Source organism: Petaurus breviceps, unplaced genomic scaffold (assembly GCF_028583685.1).
Source record: "Petaurus breviceps papuanus isolate PSGF00001 unplaced genomic scaffold, PetGlider_PUasm1.0 90977, whole genome shotgun sequence".
Taxonomy (NCBI): Eukaryota; Metazoa; Chordata; class Mammalia; order Diprotodontia; family Petauridae; genus Petaurus; species Petaurus breviceps.
The window spans coordinates 5,390,258-5,401,657 of NW_027187391.1; the positions used below are offsets into that span (position 1 = coordinate 5,390,258).

At 37.5% G+C, this 11,400-nt stretch overlaps 2 long non-coding RNA genes across 2 annotated transcripts in view; one reads left to right on the forward strand and one right to left on the reverse strand.

The window, feature by feature from the left end:
- LOC138152863 (uncharacterized) overlaps positions 1-3,230 on the reverse strand; it is a 21,351-nt gene extending 18,121 nt beyond the window's left edge. The window contains exon 1 of the long non-coding RNA XR_011166214.1: positions 3,100-3,230. This is a non-coding gene — a long non-coding RNA (uncharacterized lncRNA). The remainder of the gene's footprint in view (positions 1-3,099) is intronic.
- Positions 1,104-10,660, forward strand: LOC138152862 (uncharacterized). The gene is made up of 2 exons (XR_011166213.1): positions 1,104-1,241; positions 9,643-10,660. It is a non-coding gene; the product is annotated as an uncharacterized lncRNA (long non-coding RNA).
- Positions 10,661-11,400: the final 740 nt, after the last annotated feature.

Genomic DNA, 11,400 nt, shown 5'->3' on the forward strand with positions numbered 1-11,400 from the left:
TTCCAAGGGCATAAATCATTGGATCTCACATTTAGAGTTGGAAAGTATCTTAGGGCCATCTTATCCAACTCCCTCTTTTACAAACAAGGAAATTGAGGTACTTCCAAAGATTCAGACCGTTAGCCATTTTATAATGTAGAAGTCATGTCTGTGTCTTCCCATAAATCCACCATGGGCACCCAACATGCTAGGGGCCTGCCTTTTGAAATGATGCAGATACCAGTTATCTTTTGCTCCTCATTTTTGACGTGCCACCTTTTTTTTCCTTAGTAATACATCTCCCTGATGCCAAGCTTAACAATGAAGAATTGCGCTTGTTCCATTACAATACACAATTCAGACAGTTACTATATTGTTGCAAATACAGGCCAATTCCAATCAGCTCTGCTAAAAATCTCCTTGAAAAGAGAAATGCATACACATAAACTGAAAAGTAACACCAATTATCAGCCACAACCAGGCTTTATTCAAGCCAAATTTGGGAGAGGAAAAAAAAAAGATTAGCTGAAATTCAGACTAACATAGTAGCATAGCTCAACTTTTCCCCCCCAGGGATTCCAAATTCACTTTCCCTTTCTACAAAACATTGAAATAAAAGGTGTTTGCTTCCTTTTTAAAATATCTAACCAGAAAAAACATTGTATTGATATGCATAAATGAGTGAAATGCTGACTCTTATTCATTTTGTCTTTTAAAACAGGTACAAGCTCGCACAAAAGGTGTAGCTTCAGAGAGGTGTGTTTTAAGCATTAATGAGCCTGATTTGTGAGGATGGCTTCATAAGGTGTACAATGCTTGAGTGGTAAAGTAGGTCAAACAGTGGAAGCTTGCCCATCTTTTAAATCTTTGTGAATACAATAGTATCACCTCTTGCTGCCATTTCTCTTGCATAAGATTTCTCAAGCAGAGACTCAAGAGGAAGGGAGGAGGGGAAGGTAATGAAATTCCCATTGTTCTGCTATGAGGAATTTGAGGGCCACTGAAGTTTGAGGATCAGCTCTTGCTGGAATAGAGATATAATCTTGTAAGCAATGTAGTCTTCCCCCCCCACCCATTTTTTTTTTTTTTTACCATCTATCCTGTAGAAAAGAGGAGTTGTCACAACTGGACTAGACAATCTCACAGTCCCTTCTGGCTCCAAATTCTATAGCTTGATGAGAGGCAGCCTGGCTTTCCCCATTCCTGGAATGCTCCCTCCTTGTCTCTGCCTCCTGGTTTTCCTGACTTTCTTCTAGTCCCAGGTAAAGTGTTACCTTTTACAAGGAGCCTTTCCCAGGTCTCCTTAGGCATAGTGTCTTCTCTCTATTGATTATCTTCAATTTGTCCTGTCTATATCTTGTACACATACAATTGTTTTCATGTTGTCTTCTCCATAAGTCTGCCAGCTCTTAGAGAGCAGAAATGATCTTTTTTGTCTTTCTTTATATCTCCAGTGCTGGGCAAATAGTGGATTTTTAAATAATAGGTGCTTCTTCCCAAGGATCTATGGGTAGGGAGCATTATGAGGGTTCAGATACACCTGGATTAACTCTGGGGGGTTGAACATTCATCTCTGCAAATCCCTAATAGATATGTCAGTAGCAGCTGTGTGGTGAAGAGATGGCATGGTCTAGTCATGAAAGAATATCACCTTTGAAATCCAATGACCTGCATTCCAATACCCTCTCTGCTGCTTATGTGATTGTGTGATCTTTTTTGATCAGAGGCACAGTATTTGGCCTCCCTCCACCAGTGCAAGCCTCAGTTTCTACATAAGTGAATCAGGCACATAGTAGGTGACTAACAAATGACTGCTGATCATTTGATAAAATGAGGGCTTTGGACTAGACAGTTTCTGAGGTCCCTTCCTGCACCAGACCTTTTTTTTCTCCTGTAGCTCAAGGCCTTATTTACTACAAATAAACTGATTTCTAGAGTTGTTTTGGTGGCAGATGTTCCCTTTGAGCTTCCTCATTCATTATGCTAACATTACACTTTAGAAAACAATCTGTAGGCTCCTGCTCCTATCAACACAATCTACTATCTCCAGCAGAGAGCCAGGAACCTCGTCACTGCTCTAGTCAACAACTCCCTTTGGGCGAGTTGCTTGACCTCTTTTATTTCCCCATATATAAACTGAGATTAATTTAAAAAAAAACATGTTTGAAGTCTTTGGGTGAAAGGTAAGCTCTCTCCTTTACTGAGATCTCCTCCTATTTCTGCAATGTCATCTTCTATTGACCTTAGGACCTATATTTATAATGATATACAAACTGGTGTTCCATTAGTGGAAGGAATATATGATGAGCTCTGCTTTCTTCAAGTATGTTTTTGTGCTTACAGTGCTCTGTTAATTGGCTTTTGTTTTGTCTTTTTTTTTTAATTAAACCAGAGATTCAATTGGTATAGAAACTCCCTCTGAGGAAGAAGAATGGCATATCTTCCAAGCCAATACAGCCTTAGAGAATTACCTGGGAGTATGCAAGAGTCAGGGGCAGCTAAGTGGTGTAGTGAACAGAGTGCAGGGCATTCAAATCAGACCTCAGGCACTTATTAGCTATTTGACTCTAGGCAAGTCACTTAACCCTATTTGCCTCAGTTTCCTCATCTGTAAAATGAGCTGGAGAAGGAAATAGCAAACCACTCCAGAAGCCATGCCAAGAAAACTCCAAAAGAGGTCACAAGGAGTTGGACACAACTGAAAACAACTAAAGAGACTTTGTCAGAGTCACAGATATATTTATTAGTTTTGGGCTTTGTTTCATCCAGATTCAAATAGATCACAAATGACACAATTCTTCAAGCAGTGCATTCGTACTTTAATTACAAAACTATAGCAAAAGTTCAGTGTCTACTCACACATATATATGTATTTAAATCTACATAGATCAGTATATACATATGCATGTGCCAAAAAGTATCAAACCTGGCAAAATAATGGAATATGTTTTATTTTTTTCCTTTGTTTAAAGCCTAGTTTGTTTTCAGAAATGCTATTTGATTCATTAAGCAAACATTTATATACTAACAGGATAGTTCACTGTAGCAGAGAAAACACTGTATATGAAAACTACCTCCAGCAATGCAGATCTCAACAGTATATGACATTGTAGGAGTTACCTGAATCACATAGGCAGTTAGGTGGTATAGTGGATAGAGTGCAGGGCCTGGAATCAGAAAGACCTGAGTTCAAATATGGCTACAGACACTTACTACCTGTGTGACTCTGTGCAAGTTACTCAACCTTGTTTGCATCATTTTTCTTATCTGTAAAATAAGGAGAAGAAATGGAAAATCATTCCAGTATCTTTGCCAAGAAAACCCCAAATGGGATCACAAAGAGTCAGATATGACTGATATGAACAACAACAATCTAAAGCATAGAAATAGTTAAGTGACTCAGCCAAGGTCACAATAAGTTCCAAGGCAGGATTTGAACTTGGTTCTTCCTGACTTCAAATTCAACCCTACAACCCAGGATACCATTCTGTCTCTTACCAATTTTAAGATATAATATAGTTTGTTATTGAATCATCAGTTAATTACATGAACCTATAAAAATACTGAGTGAAGAATGAAAAGTATCAACATAGATACAAAATAGGAATTTGCTGTTCTGGATAGATTTAATTAATAGACTTTAACTGTGACTCTATCTGTCTGTCTGTCATCTATCTACCCATCTTCTCTCTTTGAGCCAATTGCTACAGTTACCATTAGAGGGTCTAGTACTAATCACCTTTTTATACTTCCATAAGTTAGCATTTAAAAAAAAAATCCAGTTGTGCCACCTCTGATTCTCACATTTCAATGAAAGTATAATATATTTTCTTTTTTTTCTGCTTCTTTGGATTCTAAGGAAAGGATATTGATATATAAGTGTAATGCTTCTGCTACAATTGTAATGAATTAACAGGTCAAAGTATATATGATTTATTGTTATAAAATGACTTTTGTTGAAACTGGGTTCATCTATATGAAGATTAAAACTGCAGTAGGCCATCCCCTACCACCTCTTCTGTCATCCATAGTGAAAAATGTATTAAATCAACATATATTTAGTGTATTCTTAATGTTAAGCATATTCAGCAGAATTCTGAAGGCAGGAGATGCTGCATGAATGCTAGCTACAGGTCTTTCAGATTTGCTCTGTGTTCAAGGTTGAATATCCATTATAAGAGCTACTCTACATAAGGCAAGATGCTACGGTATATACAGATTCTCCAGGATGCCCTTTTTCAACAGTTGTGTGCTAAATAATAATAATAAATGGGTAAACGATCTAGTTAAATGACAAATCATCCTGGATATCACTGAGTCCTAAATAATCTGCATGTTTTAAAAAATAAACTACTTAAACCTGAATTAGCCAAGGTTCTGGGAAGTTGTCCTTTAACAATCCTCAAAAGATGTCTGTTTGTGCCTACACTTAAGTTTTCCCTTGTTACTTATCATGGTGTGGTGGTGATCCTAAAGTTACCCTAGGCTTAGCAGAGATCCTTATTGTGGGGGCCATGAATAAATCATGGGATTTGGGAATCAGGAAGACCTGAGTCTAAGTCACCCTTCAGAAACTTACTTACTTTGAGACTCCAAGCAACTAGTTTATAAATGATGATGATGATATTGAGGAGAAAGAGGAGGAGGAGGAGTTAGGAACTGTGTACCTATTGCCTAAGGATCACCATACTGGAGTTTGGGGGGGGGGGGTGCATTAACAGAGTTCATTACCATGTAATCAACTTTTTCCACCACAACAACTTATGAAACTATCTGGTGCAGCAAGAATCATAGAATCATCTATTCAAAGCTAGAAACCATTTAATCCAACATCTTCCTTTTGCAGATGAGGGAAGTGAGATCTAAAGGGAAGGTAACTTACCCAAGGTCACACAGATAACAAGTAACAGAGGCAGGATTTTAAGCCAGATCTTTCTACTCAGAGCAAGAGCTCTTTGCTTTCCACTATATGAAGGGGTCATGGGAAGGGGAGGGATAGGGCATTAAAGGAATTCACCCACATCAATGAAATCACAGTCTTCTAAGGAATCACAGTATCTGTCCATGGCTGTATAAGATGATCAAAATTGAACACATTTCCATTTTTTCTTTACTCTGTGTTAAGCTTCTGGAAGATATATTCTTTCTGTTCCTTGCATGGATGTCCTGATTTAAGAAAATCTTATGTACAGATATCCAAAGCCGGTCAATTAGAGGGTGATAATTCAAAGTACCAAAGGCTTATTCTCTTTAACAAAATGATTCACTTCAGAATTCCTTTAAATATTGCACACCCATGGCACTGAAACTGTGATTCAATTTACCAAAACAATTTTATATCCACACTAATTTTCAGCTCCATAGCACTCCAGCATCTGTCTAGCAGAGCATCCCAATGGTGCCATGTGCAATCTACAAAGGGCAAATTCTGACACTCACCAAGGTCTGAGTATTAGGGATGCTAGCACCATTTCTGGCTTGTCTGACCAACATGAAACTCTTTCTTTAGTCTAATCCTCGCGGTTTTCATAGCTCTGCTACAATTATAAATTCTGACTCTAGTCATTGCCCTATCACTTCTACCAGTGAAGCATTCAGGAGAAACAGCTCAGACCTTCAGAAACCTAACCAGTAAATAAAGGATAATAGATGGGTATTCAGTGATTGCATGGCCCTTCATTTTTATCCCTAATCATCCTTCTTTCCTTGTCCTCAACTAAAGGATAAAGGGGCAACTGACTGAGGTTTTAAAAGACAGGCAAGGGGCAGCTAGGTGGTACAGTAGAAAGAACACCAGCCCTGATCAGGAGGATCTGAGTTCAAATCCTGTCTGACACTTACTAGCTGTGTGACCCTTCACAAGTCATTTAACCCTAATTACCTCTCTCTCACACACACACACACAAAGAAGATAGTGAGAAATCAAAGGGATCCCAATTATGAGTATTAATTATTGTCTTGGGCTATAATGAAGTGAGGGCCTTTAAGACCTATTGAAGTACACAAACTGCCCCTACACTAAATGATCCCAGAATGCCATGCTCAGGAGCCAAAAAATCAGACCAAAGAATCAGTTTGTTTCTTAGAGTCCTCTGTGTTCACCCTCTTCTGTCAGTTATTACTTCTTCCTAGTTAATCTTTCTGATAGTCTGGGGGGGAGAAAGGGGTTGTTCATAATTGTCTGGGTAGTCATATGGCTTGAGGATGGTTCTACTTCCCCTCCAGAAAAGATTATATGGCATGGGATAGTTAGTGTAAAGGTTATTTGAGACTCAGGGGTCTTTTTCACTTATATCTGGGTTCATGGCTCCATTCCAAATGTTTGGAGATGATAGTATCTCTGACCTTCAGATAAGTAGGGTATTTCTCCAATAACAATTGCTCAGAATCATTCCAAGTTATGTTTTGGTAAGAGTGAAGTGAAAAAAAAAAAAGAAATCTGGGGGAGATAAAAGATAGCAATTACTCCAAATAAGGAATAACTGAAATACAGTCTAAGTAGCAGCTGTTTGATAGCCTATCAAATCCCTCACAACATCTACAAAAGCAGAAGGGGGAGGGGGGCATAGAATGTGATTTAATGAAATGAAATTAGAACATGAACATGCTGTATATTCAACCCTCCCATTGGAATCCTGAGAAACAGAGGACTCTCTAGGTGCTCTTTTCAGATAGGCCACTGACTAATGAATAGGCAGCTGAATGTCTCTGTTTTCCAACTTTTCCATTAGTTAAAATGGGGACAATAACATTATTCACTTCCTAAGGATAGTGGAAGGATTCATGAGGTAATGTTTATGAAGCACTCAAAGTTCTTTCAATGAAAGATTTTATGTAAACACAACTTTAACTGTACTATCCAACCATAACTAGGCTATCCTTACTGAGAAATGCCCACCCACTCCCACCCCTTTGCCCAGAAAAGCCGTTGTATTGAATCATCCTGTGCTATTTGTAATTGGCTTACAAAGAGAAAGGTGATAGAATAGATGGGTGGATGGAATGAAAATATGTCACAAGGACCTTGCTTGGCATCTATTCTTCAAGAGATTGCCAACATAAATGATCCCAATAATCATGGAGCTTTTTAAAAATTAATATTCTTATTTATTCATGTATCTTATTTGAGCCTCACAGGGAAACATCAGTTATCTGTACTCTCCTAAGATATATTACTTTTCCTATTATTTGTCCAGGAATGAGATATGCAAGAGTGTTGAGCAAGGCAGAGTTGAATGGACAAGTAACAACACCATCTTTCCTCAATTGAAGTTAGTTGTGTTGAACATCAGACCTATGATCCAATTGACCTCAAATGTATGATGGGAACAGAATAGGCCAGAGAATAACAGTGAACTAATGGCCCACACCTGGCTTCTGAATTTGGCTGTGCATTTTATGTCATAGTCCTTGATCACATGGTCCCATAGCTCTTCTTAGCCACACAAATGAGTCCCTGACATGTGTCTATTTGGCTCACAGGAGGTTTTCATTATCTTCCTGGTCATTATTGCTCCCTGGCCTCCCTCTCTTACACTTTAAAACCTCTCCCAGGTATCTTCAAGATTAAGTAGAGTTGAGTCTTCCATTTCAAATTAAAAATAAATTCAGAGACCATAAAGTTTAAGTATAAATTTACTGGGAGTGCTGGTCCACATTTCTTCATCAGAATTTCTTTCCTTTAGACCTGAAAAACTAAAAACCTAAAGATTTATTTATGTAAGTATCATTCTGTTTAGTAGTCTAAATTTTACAGTGTAAAGTTCTTTTAATGGGAATAACCACAGTTATGCTCAACTTGGAAAAATCACTTAGTGTCTCTAGGACTTGTCTTGGTTTTGATTTTGGTTTTTACCTACAATGGAAGGGACTAGGGCCAAGGTCCCTACCAGCTCTAGTTATAGAATCCTAATAAAGAACTTACAAACTGCATCAGTGGAAGCAGCGACCACCCTAATCATAGATTGTTCATGTATTGAAATGGTAACTTCCTTTGTCTCATGAATAGCCACTATCTCTACTGACCAAACAGTTTTTTTTAATGTTAACAGAACCTTATGCATATTTAAAGCACTATTCAATAATATATGTATATGAGAAGTTAGGGAAAATAGGATGGCGAATGCTAATTCAGTTCTATTTCTAGTCCTGCTCACAATCAAAGGCTTTAGAATTACTTTTGCCCTGTAATTTGGATAAAGCATGAGGGGTATTCTGCAAAAGCCTTTCCACAAAAGGCATTTAGTTGCTCTCCTTAACTATCTCAGTTCAGAATGGATGATGATAGCAGACTGAATTGGACATAGAAGGACAACATGGCATCTATCTATGTTATTCTTTATGATGGAAGACTAAACTACTGATGGCATAACAATCAAAATTAGTGTGCATCAGTTCCAGCTGAGGATGCCCCACTCTGCTAGAGCAAGATGGGCTTAAAAAACAGACCCTTCTCCATAGTCCTTTGGTAAATAAATGTCTCTGTTGCTGCTGCTTCATGGACTTCTCTCCAAATTTATTGGGGTTTTCTTTTATATAATTCTTTTTTATTTAAAAATGTTTTACTGATATTTCATCATTAAATTATAGTCATTTCCGGGGTGGGGCAAAAAAAGTAACCTTTCACCCCTTAGAAATTGCACCTTCCTTTATAACAAAAATAAATAGCTTTATCACAAAATGTTGTTATAAAGTGATGACATCTGACAACATATAGAGCATTCTACCCTAAAGGGCCCCCACCTCTCTATAATAAGAAGGTATATTTCATTTTTTGTTTTCTAGGACCTTTTATGGTTTTTTAGTTACTCAGAGTTGGCTTCCTATTAGTAATCTTTTTATTTATATTGATTTATTATTCATATTATGCATATTGTGTATCTTTTGGTTCCACTTATTTCACTCTGCATCAATTCATAAAAATCTTCCTATATTTCTATGAATTCCTCATATCTATAATTCATTGCTATACAAAAATATTCCATTATATTAATATACCATTGTTTTTTTGTCCATTCCCCCAAACTATGGGTACTCGCTTTGTTTCCAGTTTTTTGTTGTTGTTTTTTTTTTTTGCTATCACAAAGCATGTTGCTATCAATATTTTGGTAAAGATTGGACTTTTGTTCATTTCTTCGATTTCCTTGAGGTATAGGCCTAATAATTTTTTCCATACTTCCTGGGCTAAACTCTAGTAATTGGTAAATAATCTTTGTCTGAGCTTCTAGGCATGTCACACCCTTGTTTGTCTACAGTAATACAGACTAAATATTGGCAAAATTCCCTGGGTTGGACTTGGTAACACCTCAACAGGGATCCTTTCTTAATGTGCATTCATATTTCCTTCCCCATCACCCTTTAGGGCAAATCTCATGGCTGGACCTTGGATCTAGATTTAGACACCACTCCCTGAATACAACAATTCATAAGAGAAAGGGCAAGGAATGTGTCACATAGTCCTTTATGTGCTACGAAAATGTATAATCAACATCATAGGAATTATCCACATAGATCAAGTACAAAGGAAAAAAGGAAATCATAGAAACACTAAGTTTGAAGGAATTTCAGAAGTTAGCTAGTCCAATCCATAACTGAAGTAAAATCCCCCATGTATCCTTCCTAATAAGTAATAATCCTATCTTACCTAGAAATTTTCTTTTTCAGGCTAACTATCCCCATTTCCTTCAATGGAACCTTACATGGTCCTTCACCAACCTTGTCACTCTCCTGACAGTCAACAGCTTATCTCCAGGAGGGAAGAAAATGCAGAAGAGGGGGTTCAAAAGCAACAGTGATGGCTTCAGAAAGATTGTTAAATCTGGGAACAACCTAACATATTAACACCCAGCAACTGAACAAGGTCCAAGGGAGGACCTTGAACAGTCTAATCCCATCCCTCCTTCAATGGACTTCTTGCCAATGACTAACACTCTGCCTGGACTCATTCCTCAGTGGTTAGCATACTCCCACACCCTTATACACTTCTTATGCCAGTAATTGTGAACTGCCAATATACAAACTCCATTCCCAAAGTCCTCTACTGTCCCACTCTAGATTTGCCTTTCCCTTCCATTTTGCCTTCTGAAATGCATTCTAATTGGTCTCCCTACTCAAGTCTGAAATACAACCTCCACTTAGCTACCGAAATTCTTTCCTAAAAAGGTAGATCTGCTCATGTCACCCCTCTTCTAAACAAACCCCAGTATCTCCTTGTTACATATAAGATCAATTATAAAACCCTGTGTTTGGCATTAAAACTCCTTCATAACTCTATCCCCTCCTACTTTTCCGGTCTTCTTACCCTTCCACATTATCTATGATGTAGCCACAATGGATCTTAGAGCCACACTACTCTTTCTCTTACACCACACTCTGTGACCCATCACCAAGCCTTTGTAACAGCTTTCCATGCCTGGAATGCTTTCCTTACTCATGCCAACTGACTAATTTAAAAATTTTCCTTTTGCATCCTGCTCTCCTTTCTCTGGTATCTTTCCCTCTGATATTACTTCCACCTAATCTGTATTTATCTTCTATCTTTCTATTTATTTACACATTATTATCCTCAATTAAAAGGTGAATTCCTTAAGGTTGGGACTGTTTTTGCCTTCCTTTGTATCCACAGTGTTTAGCATAGTATTTGGCATATAGTAAGTGCTTAATAAATACTTTTTGATCAGCTGATTGATTGATCAGACATTTCTGTTATAATTGATTCTTCATGACCCCATTTGTGATTTCCTTGGCAAAGATACTAAAGTGGTTTGTTTTTACCAGCTCATCTTACCAATGAGAAAACTGAGGCAAACAGGGTTAAGTGACTTGCCCAGCATCACACAGCTAGTAAGTGTTTGAGGCTGGATTTGATTCAGGAAGATGAGTCTTTCTGACACCAAGTCTAACACTTCATCCACTGCAACACTTAGCTTCTGTGGGAAATTAAGAGAATAGAAAGGTAATATTTTAAAAGGAAAAATTGAGAAACATGGTCTAGATAATCTCACAGTTAGATGAATTCAGAATTAGTCTCATGGTCAGATACAAATACTCACAGTTGGATGTCATCTAGGATGGAAGTCTCTAGTGGAATGTGCTAGAGATCTGTGCTTGAGGAAGCACTATTGAGAATTTTATTAATGAATTAGACAAAGATATAGATAGCATACTTAAATTTTCAGATGACACATATATAGGAAGAATAGCTAATATGTTAGATGATAAGGTCAGGATCCAAAAAGATTTCAACAGGCTACAATCTTGGGCCTTATCTAATAAGATAATACCGATAATACATTTACATTTGAGTGGTGCTTTAAGGTTAACAAAGTGCTTAACATATATTATTTCGTTCAAATTTCATACCAATGAGAAAACTGAGACTCAGAGAATGATTTGCCTAGGGTCACAGAGCTAGTAAGTATC